At 42.7% G+C, this 20,925-nt stretch overlaps 1 protein-coding gene and 1 pseudogene across 3 annotated transcripts in view; both read right to left on the reverse strand.

The window, feature by feature from the left end:
- The window catches only part of FOXJ3 (forkhead box J3), a 125,445-nt gene extending 118,378 nt beyond the window's left edge, over positions 1 to 7,067 (reverse strand). For both annotated transcript variants that reach the window (XM_079777053.1, XM_079777052.1), the window contains exon 1: positions 6,915 to 7,067. The gene's annotated coding sequence lies outside the window, so the exon portion shown is untranslated. The remainder of the gene's footprint in view (positions 1 to 6,914) is intronic.
- An 8,245-nt stretch (positions 7,068 to 15,312) lies between these two features.
- On the reverse strand, positions 15,313 to 20,422 carry LOC307103503 (mitochondrial import inner membrane translocase subunit Tim8 A-like; annotated as a pseudogene). The gene is made up of 2 exons: positions 20,360 to 20,422; positions 15,313 to 15,605 (listed from the first exon to the last, which is right to left on the reverse strand). The product of its transcript is annotated as a mitochondrial import inner membrane translocase subunit Tim8 A-like (transcript).
- Between the last annotated feature and the right edge of the window lie 503 nt (positions 20,423 to 20,925).

Raw genomic sequence — 20,925 nt, forward strand, 5'->3', positions numbered from 1 at the left:
TTCACAACACAGTAAACAGTAAATAGCCATTAAGTTCTGAAAACAAACTGCAGTGGTTCAAACTTTGGCTCTTTCCAGTCCTAGCTATATTCCCTTAAACAAGTTACTTAACCACTCTGTGCCTATTTCCTCTTCTGCGGGAAGCTACTCACTGCCGATACTACCATGAGAGTGCACCAAGGAACGCGGAAGGCCGATGGACCTTTGTTAGCAGGGCTAACACCAAGCACCATTGTTCGTTTTGAGATAGCGGTGGCTCGAAGCAATTTCCTGACCTAATAGCCTCAAAATAAATGTTTACTGAACCTTACTGATCTTTACTGACTTTAGAGATGGTCTGTCTGCTACCTGTTTGCCATGCTTTATTGAGGACAAGATGTGTATCTAAAACTGAATAAAATGCGGATAAGGCCAGGTTTCAGTGTGCCTCTCCAAGAAAGAGGTCTCCACCTGGTCCCCCCCGCCCCCCACCCCTTAATAATTCTTATTTCTTGTCTAGTGTTTTCATTTGTGCGTCAGCCCCTTCTTCAGATCCTGAACCCTAGCCGTGCCAGTCGCGGCACTCTTCTATAAAATTTTGATAATAAAATCTACCAGGGGGGCGGGCTACAAGGGTGCAATGGAGGAAAAAAGGAGACATATGTAATATTTTCAACAATAAAGATTTAATTTAAAAAATAAATTTTTAAATCTACCTTTTATGATTATATGAGTAATAAATGTAAGGTACTTAGAACATTTTTGGGCCCATAGTAAGGCCTCAAAAAATGTTAGCTATTATTATTATCCCTACACTTATCATCATCACATTAATGTCCACTAAATTTCTGGGGGGAAAAAGCAGCAGAAATATTTAATGGCATCTAAATCACAGAGCAAACAAGGATAGAATCTGGTGGGGTTTTATTAAATCGCGTCATTTTAAGTCCTGAAGATTAAAGATTAAAACTTACTGACTCCCTAAGTAAGGGGATTTTCCAGTCCCTCTAATTCTCTAGGAATTCACATGGGGATCCTTTAAGTTAAAATAGCAGCATACAGTAGTAGAAATAGCAATGGGCATGGACTAAGATGATCTAATTGTTCCATCACTGACAAGTGTGCAATCTTTTTTTATATTTCTTTATTGATTTCAGAGAGGAATGGAAAAGGAGACAGAGATAGAAACGTCAATGATAAGAGTCAATCATTGGCGGCCTCCTGCATGCCCCCAACTGGGGATCGAGCTTGTTACCTCGGCATGTGCCCCAACTGGGAATTGAACCGTGACCTCCTGCTTTGCTTCATAGATCAATGTTCAACCACTGAACCACAAGTGTGCAAACTTGGGCGAGTCACCGAATCTAAACTTCAAATTGTTCATCTTAAAAAATGTTGTGTCGCCCTGGCCAGCTTGGCTCAGTGGATAAGAGCGTCGGCCTGCGGACTGAAGGGTCCCAGGTTCGATTCCAGCCAAGGGCACATGCCTGGGTTGCGGGCTCAATCCCCAGTGGGGGGCATGCAGGAGGCGGCCGACCAATGATTCTCTCACATCACTGATGTTTCTCTCTCTCTCCTTCTCCCTTCCTCTCTGAAATCAATAAAGAAATATTAAAAATAAAAAAAGATTAAAAAATGTTGTGTCTATCAGGGTTGTTGTGGAATCAAATGAGATAATGTATGAAAACAAAACATGTAAACCATAAACACTATATAAATGTTCAAGGGCCATATCTTACTCATCTTTGTATCTCCAATACCTAGTAGAAGGCATAGCTGAGGTTATGATCTAAGAGAAAAGCCATGGGAGGAGTAGAATTGGCAGGATGAGGATTAAGATAAAGATAGGGAAGGGTTTTTTAAAAAAAGAGTAAAAAACCCAAAAGCCCATCAAGGGATGGATGAATCCTATATAATAAAAGGCTAATATGCCAATCGACCGAATGGTGGAACTACTGGTTGCTATGACGCGTACTGACCACCAGGGGGGCAGACGCTCAATGCAGGAGCTTCCCCCTGGTGATCAGTGCACTCCCACAGTGGGAGCACCACTCAGCCAGAAGCCGGGCTCACGGCTGGCGAGCGTAGTGGTGGTGGTGGGAGCCTCTCCTGCCTCCACGGCAACTCTAAGGATGTCCGACTGACGGCTTAGGCCCACTCCCTACAGGGAGCCGTCAGTCGGACATCCCCTGAGGGCTCCAGGACTGCAAGAGGGCGCAAGCTGGGCTGAGGAACCCCCTGCCCCGAGTGCACGAATTTCGTGCACCAGGTCCCTAGTGAATAGATAAAAGGTGTACCAGCCATACGTGACTATTACTTACCAACAAAAATGAGATACTAATATAAACTACAAGATGGATAACCTTTGAAACATTATGCTTTTGGGAAAGAAGCTAGACACAAGACTATATATTGTATGTCCATTTATTTGAAATGTCCGGAATAGGCAAAACTATAGAGATGGTAAGTACACTAGTGGTTGCCTAACAGGTACAAATGTTCTTTTTTGGAATAATGGAAATATCTAAAGATTTGGTGATGGCTACACAACTCAGTAAATACATACACTAAAAACCACTGAATTGTATACTTAAAATGGGTCAATTATGTAGTATGTGAATTATATCTCAATAATACTTCTAAAAATTTATGTTTGAGAGAACCGTGAAAGTATAAAAATCACTGACTTTAGAACACAAGTTTTCGGGTTTTTTTTGTTTTTTTTAATATATTTTTATTGATTTCAGAGAGGAAGGGAGAGGGAGAGAGAAACATCAATGAGAGAATCATTGATCGGCTGCCTCCTGCACACCCCCTACTTGGGGATTGAACCCGCCGCATGTGCCCTTGACTAGAATCAAACACAGGACCCTTCAGTTCGCAGGCCAACACTCTATCCACTGAGCCAAACAGGCTAGGGCCGCAAGTTTTCCTTTTTAAATGAATAAAAAGGTGAGTTTCCTGATATTTGATTAACTCTGACCTGTGGACAAGAATGAAGACTGGAGGAAGCAGTAGGAGAAAATGCTGCAAATTACACCAGACCATAATGTCGCTACAAATCCTTTTATGGGAAACAAATCTGGCATCTATTCTTATCCTTCCTTTCAAAATTCTCTCTAAGGTTACAAATTACCTCCTGGTCCTAGTCTTACTAGTAGTTCAGCAATCTTTTCATCATGATCATTGTTTCTGAACTTGGAGTACACTTGATACTGTCAACCACACTACCGTCCCTATCCTTGGCTTCCGTAGCAGATGTACCTCTTGGCTCTTCTCAGAATGCTTTACCTATTAGCCTATAATGTCTCCCCAAGTTCCAAATCTCAAAGCTCTTTCACCATCAAACTACTGCCCTCCCAACCCTCATCTACTCGAATGTTTTTTATTAGTATCCTTAGGCCTGATCAGTACACAATCTACACTGCATCTCTATAGGAATGTAATACAGATAATTCTACTCTAGTAAGTTCTTGATTATCTTCACTAAGCCTGGAAAGCAGTGGTGTGGCTCAACCAAAATAACTAATTCCTATGCTATTTCTATATGACTTTGCATTGTGATATACATTTTTTTATTCTGAACAAATGTTTTTCTAATTGTTTTTGCTTAGATTAATACTAAACTAAATGTGCATTTCCAGAGCCAAACCAGCAAGGAGAGAAGGCTATTAGGAGTGGCAGGAGACTAGCATGCTATTGAAAAAATTGACTGAACACAATCTAGTGTTGCCCATAACCAACTTTAGCTCATTTTCCTTAACAGTGATACTTTCCTATTTTCTTCACTATTATCAGCCATCCTCCCAGGACTCTAGGCTCTACTTAAATGTTTTATTTGCTCTCTTACCTTTGTCCACATTCAATCATCAATGAGTTCAAATTAATTTTTACTCACACAAATGTCTTCTTATATATTCTATACGTTCTTAGGACAGTTTACTTTTTTAATATATTTTATTGATTTTTACAGAAAGGAAGGGAGAGGGATAGAGAGTTAAAAACATCAATGAGAGAGAAACATCGATCAGCTGCCTTCTGCACACCCCCTACTGGGGATGTGCCCGCAACCAAGGTACATGCCCTTGACCAGAATCGAACCTAGGACCCTTCAGTCCGCAGACCCACGCTCTATCCACTGAGCCAAACTGGTTAGGGCAGGACAGTTTAATTTATAATTAAATGTATAAGCTCAACAGTATAATTTATAATTAAATGCATACGTTCAAAAGCCAGATTGCCTGGGTTCAAATCCTAGTAGGCTCTTCTGCTTCCTCTGTTGGAGTTCGGGCAAGTCACTTAATCTCTCTGTAACCCAGTTTCTCCATAGGAATAAGAAGACCTTATTATGAAGATTTAATGAGGTAAATACATGTAAAAAACTTAGAACAATGCCCAGCATACTGTAATTACTCAATAAATGCTATTATTTTATACCCATAATCACCATCTTACATCAGATCCTTGTCATCTCATTCCTAAAATTCTCCAAGAGCATTCTAGGCAGTCTCCCGGCAGAACACTCAGCTAAGACAAAAACCTCCCTCAGAAACAATATGCATCATCTTATTCCCATTCTTTAGAACTCACTGCAATACCCCATCAAACCAAACCCTGTATCATTGACACATTCTTCACCAATACCAATCCTAAACTCATTTATTATTATTCACCAATACACATTCTCCATGCCAAACTGCTTGATATCTTTGTATGTTGTCACTTCTCTGTCTGCAAATACCAGTCACTCTCGTAGAAATTTCTGTTTTTCAAATATCACTTATATCTTTGACTTTGGTTGCACTGTGTTATTCCAAAAGTTTGATGTTACTTGGTAATTACGAATAATGGACCTTATTAGCGTTGTTTCCCCAATAGAAGTTGAAGCGTTTGAAGAGACTACATATTTTATCTCTTGTGTCTCCTTCATACAGGCTACTTCACACACAGTACAGGATTTTGCAGGACACAAATGCTGACTGACTTACTTAAAAAAATGCCTCAGAATGTATCACAACATTCTCTATTTTCCACTGTCCCACACATATTTAGCATGATGAAAGCAGATGGAATCCGCATTTAAATATTTTTATTTTACAAAGGAGAATATACCAGATAAAAAGAAAATAATATATACTCAAAGATAATGCACAAGGCAAAAAAAACAAACAAGGAAAAGTGAGAATGCTGGCCATTTTGGAATCTAAAAAATGACTTCAAAATATTAAGACTTTTTATTTTATCTGAACTATTGAACCAAAAAGAGTCAAAATAAACATGTCCTGACCCCATCCAAAAAATACTTAATAAAGGCATAACAAAGTCCTAGTATCTTCAGCAGCATAAAACCAAGAAGAAGATTCACTTCAACTCCGAGACACAAAATAAAACACTCAGGTTTATTAAAAAAAAAAATTTTTTTTTAAATGCAATCGCATCTCTATATGCCACCCAAACGTAAAAATGGAGAGGAGTTACAACTTTTCTATAAATATCTGCTCAAGCCTGGGTGGAATAAAAGGCTCATTTCACTGCTACTGTGGCCTATTAAGAGGGCAATCTGTGGTCACAAAAGCGATAACTACAGACAGATGGAAACCTTAACCAGGAGGAGACATTAAGGAAAGAAGCTCTTCAAAACCAGTTTCCAAAAACACAGCGCACTGACACTCAATAGACAGGGAGAAGTTAAATAAAAGAGTTCCCAATAAATAAGTGATTCAGTGCAACTATTTAGTGCTGCCTTGCAAGTGAAGAACTATGCATACAGCTTCCATGACTGACACACACGCTTGTCTCAATGGGAAACAAAGTAGAAGGGAAAAAAGATTAAACAAATGTCAGGAAAAAGACAAAATTGATGACCACTAACTCCATGGCCAGCCCAACACAGCTCATTCAGGAATCCAACTCGGAACAAGAGACGTAGATTGCACAACACAGAAAAGAAAATCCTTCGCCAACCATACACACAGAAAGTAGAACGGCGAAGTGAAAACTATACACCTCAGTGCATTAGCAGCTAGAGCTTATTCATCTCTCTTTAGGATTAAGCAGTAGAGGAAAAGCAAGAGCAACCTGAGAGAGAGAAGGAAAGATGTCAATGAAACTAAGCCCCGTTGTCCCCTGCTGGTCTCAATTTCGGGTACAACTCCCGCTTCTTCCACCTAACTCACAGTAGGCCTCAGCCGAGAAAACTGACCCTAACACCTTCCATGCCACCGGGAGGAAATCACAGAGGAAAAACCACCCCGTTAACCTCCCTCCTCACCAGCTGCAAAAATGGAGGGGGGGGAGGGAACACCCTACCACGTGGGCAGGATGCAACACACACAGGACAGCAACACGTCCGCATGGAACTGCTGCCTCGGTCCCAATGCCGGCAAAGGACGCGGCGACAGGATGGGTGGGAACACAGGCCCCTCGCACGGGCCGCCTCACCCCACAGGGCAACCCTGAGGCAGGGGGTACTGCCCGCCTCGCCCACTGAAAAGCACCCGCAAGCTTGAAGGGAAGAGGCTGCATCGTGCCAGGGTAGGGAGCTAGCCCAGGCCAGAGGCAGGTCCCGGAGAGACGGAGGCGGCCCTGTCCTCGGTCTCGGCGGCCCCGGGAACCCCGTCAGGCTCCCCCGAGCCCCGCCTGGGGGAGGGGCGGGAGTCGCGGAGGCGCAGAGCCGCCGCTTCCCGGCTGAGGGGCAGCAGCAGCTGAGAAGCGCCGCGGGGGAGGGAGGGACCCGGCCCTCGCCGACCGCCCAGGCCCCAGCTCCGACCGGGGCCCCCTGCTCCGCCCGCCGCCCACCCCGCAGCGCGTCCGCGGCTGAGAGAAGGGAGAGGGCGTCTCGCGGAGGGCAGCCCCAGCCTCCGTCCCGAGAGATGCCCCAGCCCCGCCTCCTCGCCCGCCGCCCCGGCTCGGCCGCCTCGGCGGCGGGCACTCACCTCAGGCTGCGCAGGCCGGGACGGCCCGGCCGAGCCCCCGGCCGCTGCGTGCGTCTTCGCCCCCGGGAAAGGTCCCAACGGCGCCTGGTGCGAGCGGCCGAGGCCCCAAGCAGCGCCCAGAGCGGTGGCGGCAGCAAGAGCAGCCAACATCCGGGGCCGCGCACCCGGAACTACTTCTAGACCCGTTTCCCCCCGGCCCCCGCCCCCGCCTCCGCCCCCGCCTCCCGCGACGTCGCTGCGCCACCGACCCGGCGTCGGCGGCGTCACGGCTCCTCCGCGGTCGTGGCGGAGGCGACGCGCAGGATCCCTCCGCTGGGACAAGTAGTGCCCCGAGACTCCGGGAGCTCTGCCTTTGCACCGCGGGTGTGGTGGAGCGGCCAGCGTCTCGGAGCGACTCGGGGCCTTGCGCCTCAGAGCAGCGATTGGGGAGTGGGGGCGGCCGAGGCGACTCTGTAGCTGAGGTCAGCAAGGACCTGCGGCCCTGGACCCTGCCCAGGGATTCCAAGGGCCCCATGATCCCAGGGAATGGCGCCTCGCGACCTGTCCCCACCCCTACCCCCAATTTCGCCACTTCATCGTAATAAAGACAGGCACCTTAGCCTCTCCGGGAAACCGCACCCCTTGTGCAACTTGGCACCCCGCGGATTCCAAAGGCACCTTGGAGCTTCGGGACACCCTTCCTTTCCGAACTTGACAAGGCGGGGGTTCCAGGCCCCTCTGCCAGGCCTTTCCCATGCCCAGCCCTAGTTTCCTTCCCCAAAGGAGGTGGAACTCTACAGGCCCTTCTGATTCTGAAGTAGCTGCCCAGGTTGTGGTCCTTGCTATCCACAGGTGGAGTGTTGAGAAGGACAGTGCGGCGACTTGTGAACTTTGGAATCTGCTTATACGTCAGTCTTCACTGATTCCTAAGCTATTAGCTCCGGGAATCTGCCCTGTAATTTCACACTTGATTACGTTCAGACGTATTTGCTGTTGCTTTATTCGCGTTAGTCATACTTTTGAACTCGGAGTAGGTGCTCCATATTTGGATACTCGGATTTTGTGAGGGGAATACTAGGTTGATTGGATGATAGGAAAAGAAAAGCCTGAGTGAATTGGCCCTGGAAACTCTGACGTCGTCTCCGGTAGTTACAGAGCTGACTAAACCAATTGCTTCAGCAAACACTGGACACCTGCTATTCACCAAGCATTTCTAGGCCCTGGGTAGTCAAAGTACTGCCCTATTCCTTTCTATATAAGACTAGCAAAGTTCTGAAGATAAAAATATCCATTCACTCATTCATCCAACTAACATTTGCCCATCACTACTAAGGTTGTCATGCACTCAGTGCTTGGGGTGTGTCAGTGAACAGAAAGAGGTAGGGGAATACCTTTACCTCTTAGAGCTATTATTTAGTATGGAGAGAAGGATAATAAAGATAACAAGAAAGTTATTTGGTAGTATAGACTGTTCAGTGCTATGGAAAAAAAATAGACCTGGCAGGGTAAGGGGTATGAAGAAAACTGGAGAGGGTGTGGATATTTCTTTTTAACATCTACCATTTATTTATCAATAATAAATGTACTTGTTCAGCAAATACTTCAGCCCGGACCATGTGTTGGGTGCCAAAATTCTGACTTGGTAGACTCCCCAGTTAAGGGAGACCACAGGCCAGGTGTTTTTACCTGTCTTCTCATTCAGTGCCTTCACCAAGTCCCAGAGATAGAACTCATATGCTCATCTTTGCAGCTGATGAAAATGAGACTCAGAAGAGTTAAAATTTTGAGCCAGGATTCAAACACAATGTCTTCCAAGTCCATCTCTCTTTCCTTCTTCATCTCAGCTGAGATCTCATATTTTGGTTTCATTATGCCTCACCTTTTTCAAGTAAATTCATGCATGGATTCATGAATAGCCTTAGGCCTGCACTGGGGCAAAAGGTTGGGAGAAAGGAAAGTATTTAGTGGAGAGGGGAGTATGTGGAGCAAAGTAATAGGGGTAGCAGAGAAAATTCATGGAAGAGAAATGTAGGTAGATTCATAATATCTTATTCTAATTCCAGTTTTACATAATGGAGTTTAGAGCCATCAGAGATAACCCAATTCACAAGATGGCTTTAATGAAAAACCTGAAAGAGCTGAGGGAGTGAGCCATGCCATTTTCTGGGAAAGAGTGTCCTAGGCAGAAGGAGCAGCTAGTAGAAAGTCCCTGAGGCAATGCATTCCTGGGAGTATTAGAAACAATGGGAAGGCCAGGACATTAGAGCAGGGTGAGTAAATGAGAGAGGAATGGGAGAGAAGGTCAGAGAGTGGGCCATTTTAAGGATGTTGGCTAAAATGGAGCCACTACGGGACTTTCAACAGAGGAGTAATCACTCTGGCTACTGTGCCAAGAGTAGACAGTGAGCAGACAATGGTGGAAGCCAAAGACTCCAGTATTTAAATGGTTAATTCTGAACCATTAATTAAGTGCAGGATGATGGCTTGGACCAGGCTGGTAGCAATGAGTTGGATAAAAAGATAGTCTCTACACTTTAAGAACTCACAGTCTAATGGGAAGCAAGTAGATTAGATAATTACAATATACTGTGATGAGGAAAATAGTGTCCATCTGATAAGGAAAATGGAGGCCATCCTTGCCAGCTTTCTTGAGAGAGGGTAGAAGCTCCCTCTTCTACCAAGTTGCCAAAGGGAATTGGAAGTTGCTGGGGTTTTTTGGGGGGGCATTGGGTGGATTCTTGATAACACAGCTAACACTCGTTCTCTTACCAGCCCTTCAGTTTTCAAAGCCCACCATCATCTGAGTTGGGTTTTAGGCAGAACGGTACTAAAAAAACTGTATCATGTATCTAAGAAGATGGACAAAGCTGAGGTTATCCATATTTATCAGAGGAAGAAACTGAGGCTGGTAGTCAGTCACCAGGTTCTAATCTCAGACTTGGATCAAGGTCAAAAAGTCCAAACCAGTAATCTCTCTGAGTCACTTGAGAAGATTCAGCCAGATGAAGAAGTAAGAGTAGAAAGACTCACGTTTGGACTTCATTCCAAGTCTGGAGATTTTGGGTTCCCATTCATCATCACCTTCTATAAATCTTGGGCAGCTCCTCACCTCCCACCTGTTTGGGATTCTGAGGTGTTTTTCTAAAGTGCTTGTTCCTATCTGGAGGAGAACAGGGCTGGATAGCTGCCAGAATGGGACTGGGGATCAGAAGCCTTTGGGAAGGAAAGAAGCATGAGTCCCAGAGTGTCAGAGTAGAGGAGCACCCTTCTTATCACCCCCAAAAATAGTTGTATGGCAATAGCAGCACAGGGGTATTCTGGGACAGGGTGGGAGGAAAAGCTTAAAGCCCAGATTGGGAAGGCAGACCTGAGTTCAAACTGATGTTCCATTGCTTACTTCTTGTGTGCCTACTGATGTAGTTTCTCTTAGTCTCTGTTTTCTTGCCTATTAAGTGGGAATGATAATCATAGCTACTGGCAAAAGAGATAATACACAAGCTGTCATAACATAATACACAAGCTGTCATAACTGTCCTCAAAGACAGTTATTATTTTTCACAAGGTTGAGTGTAGAAGAGTAATTTATAGTCTTAGGAGATGGGAGTAGGCTGGAAGGAGGGTGTGGGGCAGGAGAGCCTTCAAAAAGAGATGATATCTAACTCAGGGGACAGATTCTTAAGAGAAGTAACTTGCTCAAAGCAATGAGATAGAGGTTTTATTGTGTTGTTTGCAATCTTTTACCAGCCTCACCTGGATTATAAATTCCCTGAAAGCACTGCCCCGAGCTGGGCTGCGAAAGCCCTACAAAAATCTTGATGGGGCACTACCAGTGCATCAGCAGCAGGGTATTCAATGCTTCACATGACCCACAGCCCCTTAGACAAATGAAGCCTTACTTGATCCTTTATTGTAAGAGGAAAGCAGGAAATTAGAAAAAGTTTAGCTAAATCAGAAAGCTAAATGAGCCAAGACCTGCAAGAGGGAGAGAGAAAAACATGAGAAGGCACCTCCGATCATTCCCAGCCCTGGAGGAGCCTTCCAGAGTCCCTGGATATCTTTATATAATACTTTATATTTCATGCATTAGAAGTGGGGGGAGCTATCCAGAGGCCACTGGGATGCTTTCAGAACCATTTGCTATTTAATAAAAAACACTTGGGTGTTGGTCACTTTGCATACTTAAACAGCATTCAATAATCCTCTATCAGACAGCTACTCTATACCAGGCATTGGGCTAAATCCTAGGGAGTTAAAAGGGAATAAATTATCTACCTTCAATGGGCTCCTAGGCATCTAGAGAGGCAGACATGTAAACAGTCTCAATGTAATTTGTAGAGATTTATATTTGTGCCCTGAGAACAGAGAAAAGGCAAAGCTAAACTCTATCAGATTGAATAGGGATGGGGTACCAAAGAAAGTTTCACACTTAAAGGTAAGGTTAAGGTTAAGTCTGAATACATGAGTAGGGGTTTGTCATATAAAGACAGAAGCAGGCTGGAAGCAGAGAAAGAAAATCTGGGGAAGAGGAGAACAGCTTATGCAAAATGACAGTGGGTAAGTAGATACAAAAAAAGTAGAGGCCATGGAAATCACAGTCTTATAAGTGATCCTTAAACACTAGTGGCTGGTGAGAATAACTAACTCATGAAGCTAGAACATATCATTCTCTATATACCATCCATAAATTTAGGTCCTGCTCTCTAGGAGCCTGGTGTTAAATTCAGATTTTATCATTAAGGCAAAGTGTGATCCTTCCCAAATACTCTATTGCTTAATCATTCTCAGTAGAAAGAAGTAGCTTAGAATATTTCTTTCCAGTGGAAGTCAGTAGCCTAAATTTTTCCCCTAGTTCTGGCAATGAATTTGCCCTAGTGCACTTATACTACACTAGTGGTCCGGTGCACAAATTCGTGCACATTGAAAGAAAATTAATTAGAAGAAATATTTTAATATTGCTATTCACCCTTTCTCTATAATAGAAGTGTCAACCAAATTCACAACCAACAATGACAGATGGAAATACACGCTTGCGATTGGTGCCAGTGAGAGCTTTATATGTATCACATATGCACGAGTCAACCCAGCCTTTTGTAGATATAGAATAAACTTGCTTAATTAGACCTGCTTTCTGATTTAGCTAAACTTTTTCCAGCCCAGTGAAGCACCCCAACTTCTCTTTCAGGTAATTGTCAGCAACACAGCAGTAAATACCAACAGGAAGCAGGTTATTATTGTAGATCACACAGGGAGAACAAAGGGTAAAATATTTAACTGCAGCAGTGTTTGACTATATTCTGAATAGTGAGAAAACCTGAAGTCATTTTCAAGGTCCACCATTTCTTACTTCTTTTCAGTCAGGTCAAGTTTCTAAGCTTTCTAAATCTTTGTTTTCCAGCTAATGAAAAGAAACTAGGAATCCGCCGAGTCTCCAGGACTTCTGTGAGGATCAAATGAGGTGAGGCATGGGAAAACGCTTCACAGACATTTGGTTAAAGTGTGAAATGTTTCCAACTGGGTATAAAGCAAGTCATGTTCCTGGGCTGAAGAAAATGCAAGGAGGCTAGTTGCTAGGGAGAGGAAGCCGGGCGTTGCTACCTGATGTCATTACCCAGAGGGTTGAACACTTAGAATATTAGCCTTTTATATATATAGATACCTTCCCCATCCCATCTCCACCCCCACTCCCACCCCCATCCATCTTCCCTGTAACCACCTGGCTCAACACTTTGGCTTACCTCCACTCTCAGAATCAATTGAGCTAATTAAAAGCATAATGAAAGACACAAGGCCACCAAGGCAGCTGAACAAACATTAACAAATGCGTAGATTAAATAAAGTATTTACATTATGTGCAAGCGATCGTGTAGATGAAACTTGGGTGGTACTAGGAAGAGTGAGTCAAAGGATATTCATATAGAATGGCATCAGAGGAAATCTGTCTCCCAGTTAGTAACTTTTGGAATGATAGAACGAAAGAAACCAGGAAAGAGCAACCAAGGTTTGCAGCCCAAAGGAGCCTGAAACTCTGGGTACAAACATAGTAGTTAAGAAACTTGTTTAATTTAAAGTTCTGAAGCTATTGACCTACTTCATTTCTAATGAGCTGAATAAAAATGATCAAGACTCTCCAATGCTGCAGGGAGAATGGTGAGGAATGGCTCATAATATTTATGGAGTGTTCCTTATGGGATTGGAACCATGATAGACCCTTTACATGCATTTTCATTTAATCCTTAGAGTGAAACTATGAGGTGGTCATCCCCATTTTAAAGAAGAGGAAACAGAGGCTCAGTAGTTTGAGAGTAGTAGAGTTAGGATTTGAACCCAGAGCTATCTGGCTCTAAGCTTATCTTCAAAGAACTACTAACCCATCAGTTTACATTGACATAAGAATTGTAGCTTACTGGGTGCTAGTCACTGCAAGTGGGTGTATTTACATCCAAGTACCACTTCAGGAAACCTTTCAAACTTTATTAGAGGCACAGCTGAGGTTGGAACCTACACACACAAAATCCCAAAGAATTCTCTTTATTTTTTTCTACAGTCACAAACAGTCCAAATAGTCTTTGCTGCATGAGGGGGCAGGAGGCAGAAAATCTCTTTGTTTTGCAACCAAAAGAGGGGGTGGGGGAGACCCTGCGGTAGACCATATTATTGTTTCCAAACATTGACTGTGCCTCTCAGGGGCAGATTGTACTTCCCTACTCCATCAACAGCAGACTTGGTTATGTGCCTTACAAATGAACTGTGAGCAGCTGTAGGAGCCACTTTAAGAGTCTGTGTACATCACCATGTTTACCTTTCCTGCTGCCCTGATGACCAGCAACATTCAAGATAGAAACCAATCAATCTGCTTCGGTCCAGAGTGAAGACAATGTGCAACAAAGCCACGGCTGACCTGGGAGGGACACACAGCACAAGTGAAAGAAACTCCTCTTGCTGATTGGGCCACTCTGAATTGCGAATTGCTACCATAGAGTAACAGAGCATATCCTGACTAACTCAGACCCTTTCTGAATTTGTATCTGTTGGTGGTCCAGACTTCTGGTGTCATCCCCACGTAAAAGAGGTTGCTTGGGAAGTCTGAGAAGGCGTAGAAAATGGGATGCTTGGTGCAATGTAGTAAAAGGCTTTCACATTGAATTTGAAACTCAGTCCTGATCTGGGGCTCAGACAAGCCATTGTAGGATAGGTACCATGGACCATGTCATGTCCCAAAGGGGCCTGAAAGTTACAAGTTTCAAAGAAGGTTAAAATATAGGCCCTGTTCTTGAGGCAAAGGCCATCCTCATTCATCTTTTTAACCTTGTAGAAGCTTTTATTTCAGTGATCGAAAGAATGCAGTACTTGGCATTTATACTGATTAACATTAGGCATGCACCTCTGAAACTGCTGTTTTTGATAGGTCTAAATGTTTACAACGTATTTAGGCACATCTTTGAATTTCTTGGACCCTGATATACAGAGTAAGTTAACTTCTTCCTTGTTAAGTAATGAGAATTATGCTCACTGGCTAGATTCCTTTATAATTAAAGGCCTCTAGATATTCAGGCTGCCTGTACCTCAAGACCATACTTTATTTAGATATTTAAGTAAATCATAGTACAAAGAAGGGAGATAATTTAGAAAGCTGAACTGTATTATATGAACATTCCATAGATTTTTTTCTAGCACTGATGCTCAAAACACTAGATAAGGAGGCCTACAGTTAAGTGCCAAATTACTCTCCCCCCACTGCCGCCCTTTCTGAGAGATACAAAGGTGTGTGTATCAATGTTCCCAGAGATCCGAAATGAATCCATGCAAATGACAGATTTTACCCATGTGGTCCCACTATCAAATTATAGGCAGCAGGTAATGGGACTTTAAGAAAAACATAGTCCCACATACAGTAATATGCAGCTAGTAAAGTTTTCATCTGTTCATTGTTTTCACAAAATTAACATTAAAAAACACAACTGCCCTAGGCGGTTTGGCTCAATGGATAGAGCGTAGGCCTGAGGACCAAAGGGTCCTGGGTTGATTCAGGTCAAGGGCATGTACCATGGTTGCAGGCTCCTCCCGGGCCCGGGCCCTGGTCAAGGGCAAACAATCGATGTGTTTTTCTCACATCGATATTTCTCTGTCTTTCCCTCTCTCTTCCACTCTCCCTAAAAACTAATGGAAAAAATATCCTCAGGTGAGGATTAACAACAACTACAAAAAAACACCACACAATAAAAGACAACAACACAACCTAATACACATATGACCCTCAGACTCCAAACACTCAAAAAAAAAGGTCATTCTCAGGTGACAGGATGTCCCAAGAGTGACAAATGTGGGAGCCAACCCCCCAATAGCCTTTTCTCCTTACCATTCCATCTACCGCTCTTCATTTCTTGAACTACTTTCCTTTTCCAAAAAGGTAATGCTGAAATCAGTCAGAAAGGCTTTCTGAGAAGACTGACTTGGATTTCTGGTCTGTTCCAGTCGATTCAAGATGAATTGGCTCGTCTCAATAATACACTCAACGCAGTTTATGAAACAGGCCTGCCCCGACTGTCCACCTTTGGCCCAGGCTTGTCCATGCACTTCTCCCAGCAAAGTTCTCTCACCTGGCGCACCAGCTGCTGGGAGCGCTACTTCTGAGTCTCCACCTCGATGAAATGCTGCGGCTGCCGGTCTACCCGAGCCCAAACCCACAGTGGAGGAAGCGGAGGAGGAATCCGTCTCAGCGCCACCACAGGTGCCAAGACATGCTCCAACTCAGAGACCTTCACGTATCTGCTACCTCGTTCATTTTTAAACCTGGAGCCCTACTGTACCGGATGGCTGGCACCCACTAGGCACTTAATACATTTTTATAAAATTTTGTTAAACGAATGCTACGGAATGATCTAGAACCATAACTCAGGTTTCCTAACACCCTACAAAAGTTTTTCCTGTTTTATGGGTTAAGGGTTCTGGGAGGGAAAGATTATAGTAATATTAGCTAATTTTTACATAACACTTTACAATTTATATGTACCTCATTTATTTGAAATGCCACATAAGTGAAAAATATCTGGAACATCAGGATCGCAGGCTGGAGCATAGTAAGCATTTCATAAAAGCCCATGAAACTTCTCTGAGGAAACTACAAGGGATAGAAAACCTTGAAAGCCAGGGGACTTGGCAATGAGAAATCTAGCCAGAGTGCACTGTGGATCACGTTTTTTTAATGGGACCCAATTAAGAGAAGATGCAAGTGAAGGTTAAACTCAGACAAAGTTGCAGGAGTCTAAGCACTTGCTAGACATCGCCAAAGAATACAGGGCAGTAATTTGAAAACTTTCCATGGAACATCCTTGAAGCAAACATTGAAGACAGTCCTGAACATGAATTTAGACTACAAATCTGTGGATCAGTCCTTCAAAATCAGAAAGACATTCAACCTGTTATTACTACTATTCACTTAAAAAGTTAAAATACTGCAAAGGCAACATGCATCTAATTCTGATTATAGTGTTGGGCATTATTAGAATACCCTAAAGGCTAACACAAAGCAGAGAAATGAAGAGTTATTTAGTAAATCTACTAGGGTTAACCTTAATAGGTTAACCAAACTGAATAGCATGTGCAAAAAGATTCCTTCCTCCCCTCCCCCCAGGAGATTACATTGGAGTTTCTTTTTAAAAAAATAATAATAATACCAGAAATCCACCCTGCCCGAGTAGCTACTTTGGTTAGAGCAGTGGTCGGCAAACTGGTCAACAGAGCCAAATATCAACATTACAATGATTGAAATTTCTTTTGAAAGCCAAATTTTTTAAACTTAAACTTCTTCTAACGCCACTTCTTCAAAATAGACTCGCCCAGGCTGTGGTATTTTGTGGAAGAGCCACACTCAAGGGGCCAAAGAGCCGCATGTGGCTCGAGAGCCGCAGTTTGCCGACCACTGGGTTAGAGCATCGTTCTGATACACCACAGTTTCTAGTTTTAATCCCTGGTCAGGGCACACACAAGAATCAATGAATACATAAATAAATGGAACAACAAATCAATGTTTCTCTCTCCCTTCCTCTCTCTCTAAAACCAGTCAAGACTTTTTAATGTTTTTTTTAAATGTAAAGAATAACAGAAATCCTGGCAACTGAAATATTGAAGATGAACTGACATGATATATAGGATTTGCTTTAAAATATTCCAGGAAAAATAATGTGTGGGAGATCTATGAAACAATACTGGAAAATGTTGGAGTCCATAGAAGTTCAGAGGAGGGAACAATGACTTCTCTCAGGAACAAGGAATGAAAAACAGCCTAAAAGTGGGAGATCGTTGTCCCTATTTTACAAGAAAACTGAGGTCACTTTGCTAGTAAAGATTTAAGCCTCAATCATATGACTTCAAAATCCTTTCTTTTGCTAATAACCCACACTGATTTTCTAAATATGTTTTCTCAGATTCTGATACTTTAATCAGAAGAGTTGTTTTTCTATTTAATGGAAATTTATTTGCAATCCCTATATATCTTCTACCTTTCTACTTTTGAGCAACTATTTTGAATACTTCCTGATGCAGGAAGTTGTTGTAATTTCATTTACTCTGAATTCATGATCCACCTACGGCTTGCTCCCACTATTCAGCTTAGTAGAATGAATGTGGAATGTTTCATTTTACAAAGATTCTGAAAGCAAGAGGCCTGTGGGCATGTGTGCGCGCACACACAAACACAGAGCTTATGTTTAAGTACTGAAATACAGTTTTTCCTTTTTAACCTTTTATTTTTTTAAATATATTTTTATTGATTTCAGAGAGGAAGGGAGAGGGACAGAGATAGAGGGTCATTGATCGGCTGCTTCCCACATGCCTCACACTGGGGATCAAGCCTGCAACCCAGGCATGTGCCCTGCCCAGGAATCGAACTGTGAACTCCTGGTTCATAGGTTCTTAGGTTGACATTCAACCACTGAGCCACGCCAGCTGGGCCTTTTTAGCCTTTTAGCTGTTAATGCACTCTTTCCTTATCTGATCTCTTTTTCTGTCCTGTTAAGTATAACTAAGTTTAACTAGCAAAGTGGGGTTTCTTGTTCTTTGCTACCATGAACCTTGTCATCCTTGTGCTTATAAATTGTTTCTGAAATGAAATTTGCTAGAAATGCTGATGAGATGACTACCCATTCATTCAGTAAACATTTGTCAAATGCTAACTCTAGGCTGGGTACTGTGCTCAGGGCTTGTAATACAATGATAAAAATAGTAGCTAGGGGGCAGCACAGCGTGAAAGTGATTAAGAGCGTAGGTGCTAGTGATAACAAGTGAAGGATAGTGATAAGTGGTTAGAGTGTGGGCTCCCTTGCCTGGGGTTAAATTCCAGCTCTTCCACTTACTGACTCAATGACGTTAGTTGGGCAAGTTGCTTAATCTCTCTGAGCCTCAATTTTCTCATCTGCAAATGGGGATAATAATAGTACTTACTGCATAAGTATGTTGTGTGTTAACGGAAACAAGGCACATGTAGAATGCTTAACACAGGCTTAGCACATAAGAAGTGTTATAAATGTGAGCACTTCCTATTCTCCTGTATGGTTCTTAGAGAAAGGAGAACGGAGGATCTGACTGAGGAGGGAGGTTTCAAGGAAGAGTGTGCAAAAACAGAAACCTTTGAGCTCAGCCTCGACGGAGGAGTTCAGATTTCTTGGGGCAAAGTAGGCAGGAGGGTAAATCAAAGTGTGAAGACCTGGCCCCGTTGTTCAAGGTGGGACGTATTTGGAGAGCTCTTCCATCTCCGGAGCTCCCTCCCTAGATGTTGGGGGTCGGGTACGCTGAATCAGATGCGATCTGATTGGCAACGGTATCACACTTCATTCAACTCCTCCCTCTGCCCACTCCTCTTCACTTCACTCCCCCTTTAGGACTAATCACAAAAGCACACCTCTCCGACTCCCCAGAAAACTTCTTGCACATAAACTCCATCTTGGAATCTGTTTCTTCAAGGAGTCTAACCCATGACATTATGCATAATACTACTTGTAATTTGAAATAGAAAAATATATTTATGTGTACAATATAGAAACCTCAGTATGGAGGACTAGTTAGGGGAAATATGCATTAATTTATTCATTAAAAAATCACAATGCATTTGTCCAACCTCTACTAAGGGGTGTGCTGTTTTTCCTTACATCTAAACATCTTTACTGTGTGAGCAGTCTTGGTTAAATGCACTTAAAGTTTTAAATATGATTTCTGAATCTTTTTCAAACTTTTTTTTTCTATGAAAAACTTCAAACAGATATGCAAATAGACAAATGATGCAATGAACTCACATATATCCACCATCCAGCTTCAAGTACTAGCTAAGGCTCCAATAATGTGCACATGCAGAAATTGAATGATATGTCCCTTGAATTTTTTAATTTCTAAATTTCTGCTCCACCCTTTTTCCTTGCAATGTGTTTGCTGACGAAGCTACATTATTTTTCCTAAAGTATTTCCCACAAAATTGATCTTGCTAAGTGCTTCTCTGTGGTGGTTTTTAACGTGTTCTGCCCTCTGTGTTTCCCGTAAATCAGAAGTTGGGTCTGGAGGCTGAATCAGATTCATGTGTGAGTTTTTTGGGGGCACAACTACTTCATTGGTAGTATGTTCTTCCATAAAGGAGGCACAAAATATCTGGTTATCCTATGTTCATAGCGGCACAATTCACCATAGCTAAGATTTGGAAACAGCCTAAGTGCCCATCAGCAGATGAGTGGATTAAAAAACTGTGGTACATCTGCACAATGGAATACTATGCTGCTGTAAAAAGGAAGGAACTTTTACCATTTGCAACAGCATGGATGGAACTGGAGACCATTATGCTAAGTGAAATAAGCCAGTCAGAGAAAGATAAGTATCACATGATCTCACTCATTTGTGGAATATAATGAACAACATAAACTGATGAACAAAAACAGATCCAGAGACAGAGAAGCATCGATCAGACCATCAAACCTCAGAGGGAAGATAGGAGAGGGTGGGGGTAAGGGAGAGAGATCAACCAAAGGACTTGTATGCATGCATATAAGCCTAATCAATGGACACAGACAACAGGGGGGTGAGGACATGAGTGGGGGGTAGGGGGCAATGAGGGGATAAGGACACATATGTAATACCTTAATCAATAAAGAAATTTAAAAATATATATATATGGTTATCTAGTCTCTTAATTAGCATAACGTGGATTGCAAGTTAAGATTTGCAAAGGAGACTTGACTTTGGGTGGTGGACACACAATGCAATATACAGATTATGTGTTATAGAATTGTACACCTGAAACATATATAATTTTATTAACCAATGTCACCCCAATAAAATAAAATAAAAAGAGGAGAAAAAATAATTGCAGCTGATATATGGTTGGGCAACTAATCTTTAAGTACCCTGAAGATTAAATTGAGTCCAACCGTTATCCTATAATCTGTCATCATTAACTTATTATTCATCAAGTATTCCTAATTGCTAACCATGGCATCTGGGACTGGTCTGGGCACCATGTTATAATAATCAGGATCATTGATTGAGTCCATACTCTAGGCCACCTACTTTATTTAGCTTATATGTAATCGTCATAAGCAACTCCACAGTGCAAGTTTTATCCTACCATTTTATAGAAGAAAAAGAAATCAAGGAGATAAAATGACTTTTCTAAGGCCAAACAATTGGCAAATGGCAGAAGCAGAGGTGGTATATAAAGAAAGATCTAGCCCTAACTGGTTTGGCTCGGTGGATAGAACGTCGGCCTGCATACTGAAGGGTCCCAGGTTTGATTCCGGTCAAGGGCATGTACCTTGGTTGCAGGCACGTCCCCAGTGGGGAGTGTGCAGGAGGCAGCTAATCAATGTTTCTCTCTCATCGATGTTTCTGACTCTCTATCCCTCTCCCTTCCTCTCTGTAAAAAATCAATAAAATATGTGTTGTTTTTTTAAAAAAGAAAGATGTTTGGGGTTTTTTTCCCCACTAATCCCAAGTCTTTTGAAAACACAACTGAATTGTAGGAATTATCCCTGCCTTCAATAGGATTACATCTGTG

Source organism: Cnephaeus nilssonii, assembly GCF_951640355.1.
Source record: "Cnephaeus nilssonii genome assembly, chromosome: 7".
Lineage (NCBI taxonomy): Eukaryota > Metazoa > Chordata > Mammalia > Chiroptera > Vespertilionidae > Cnephaeus > Cnephaeus nilssonii.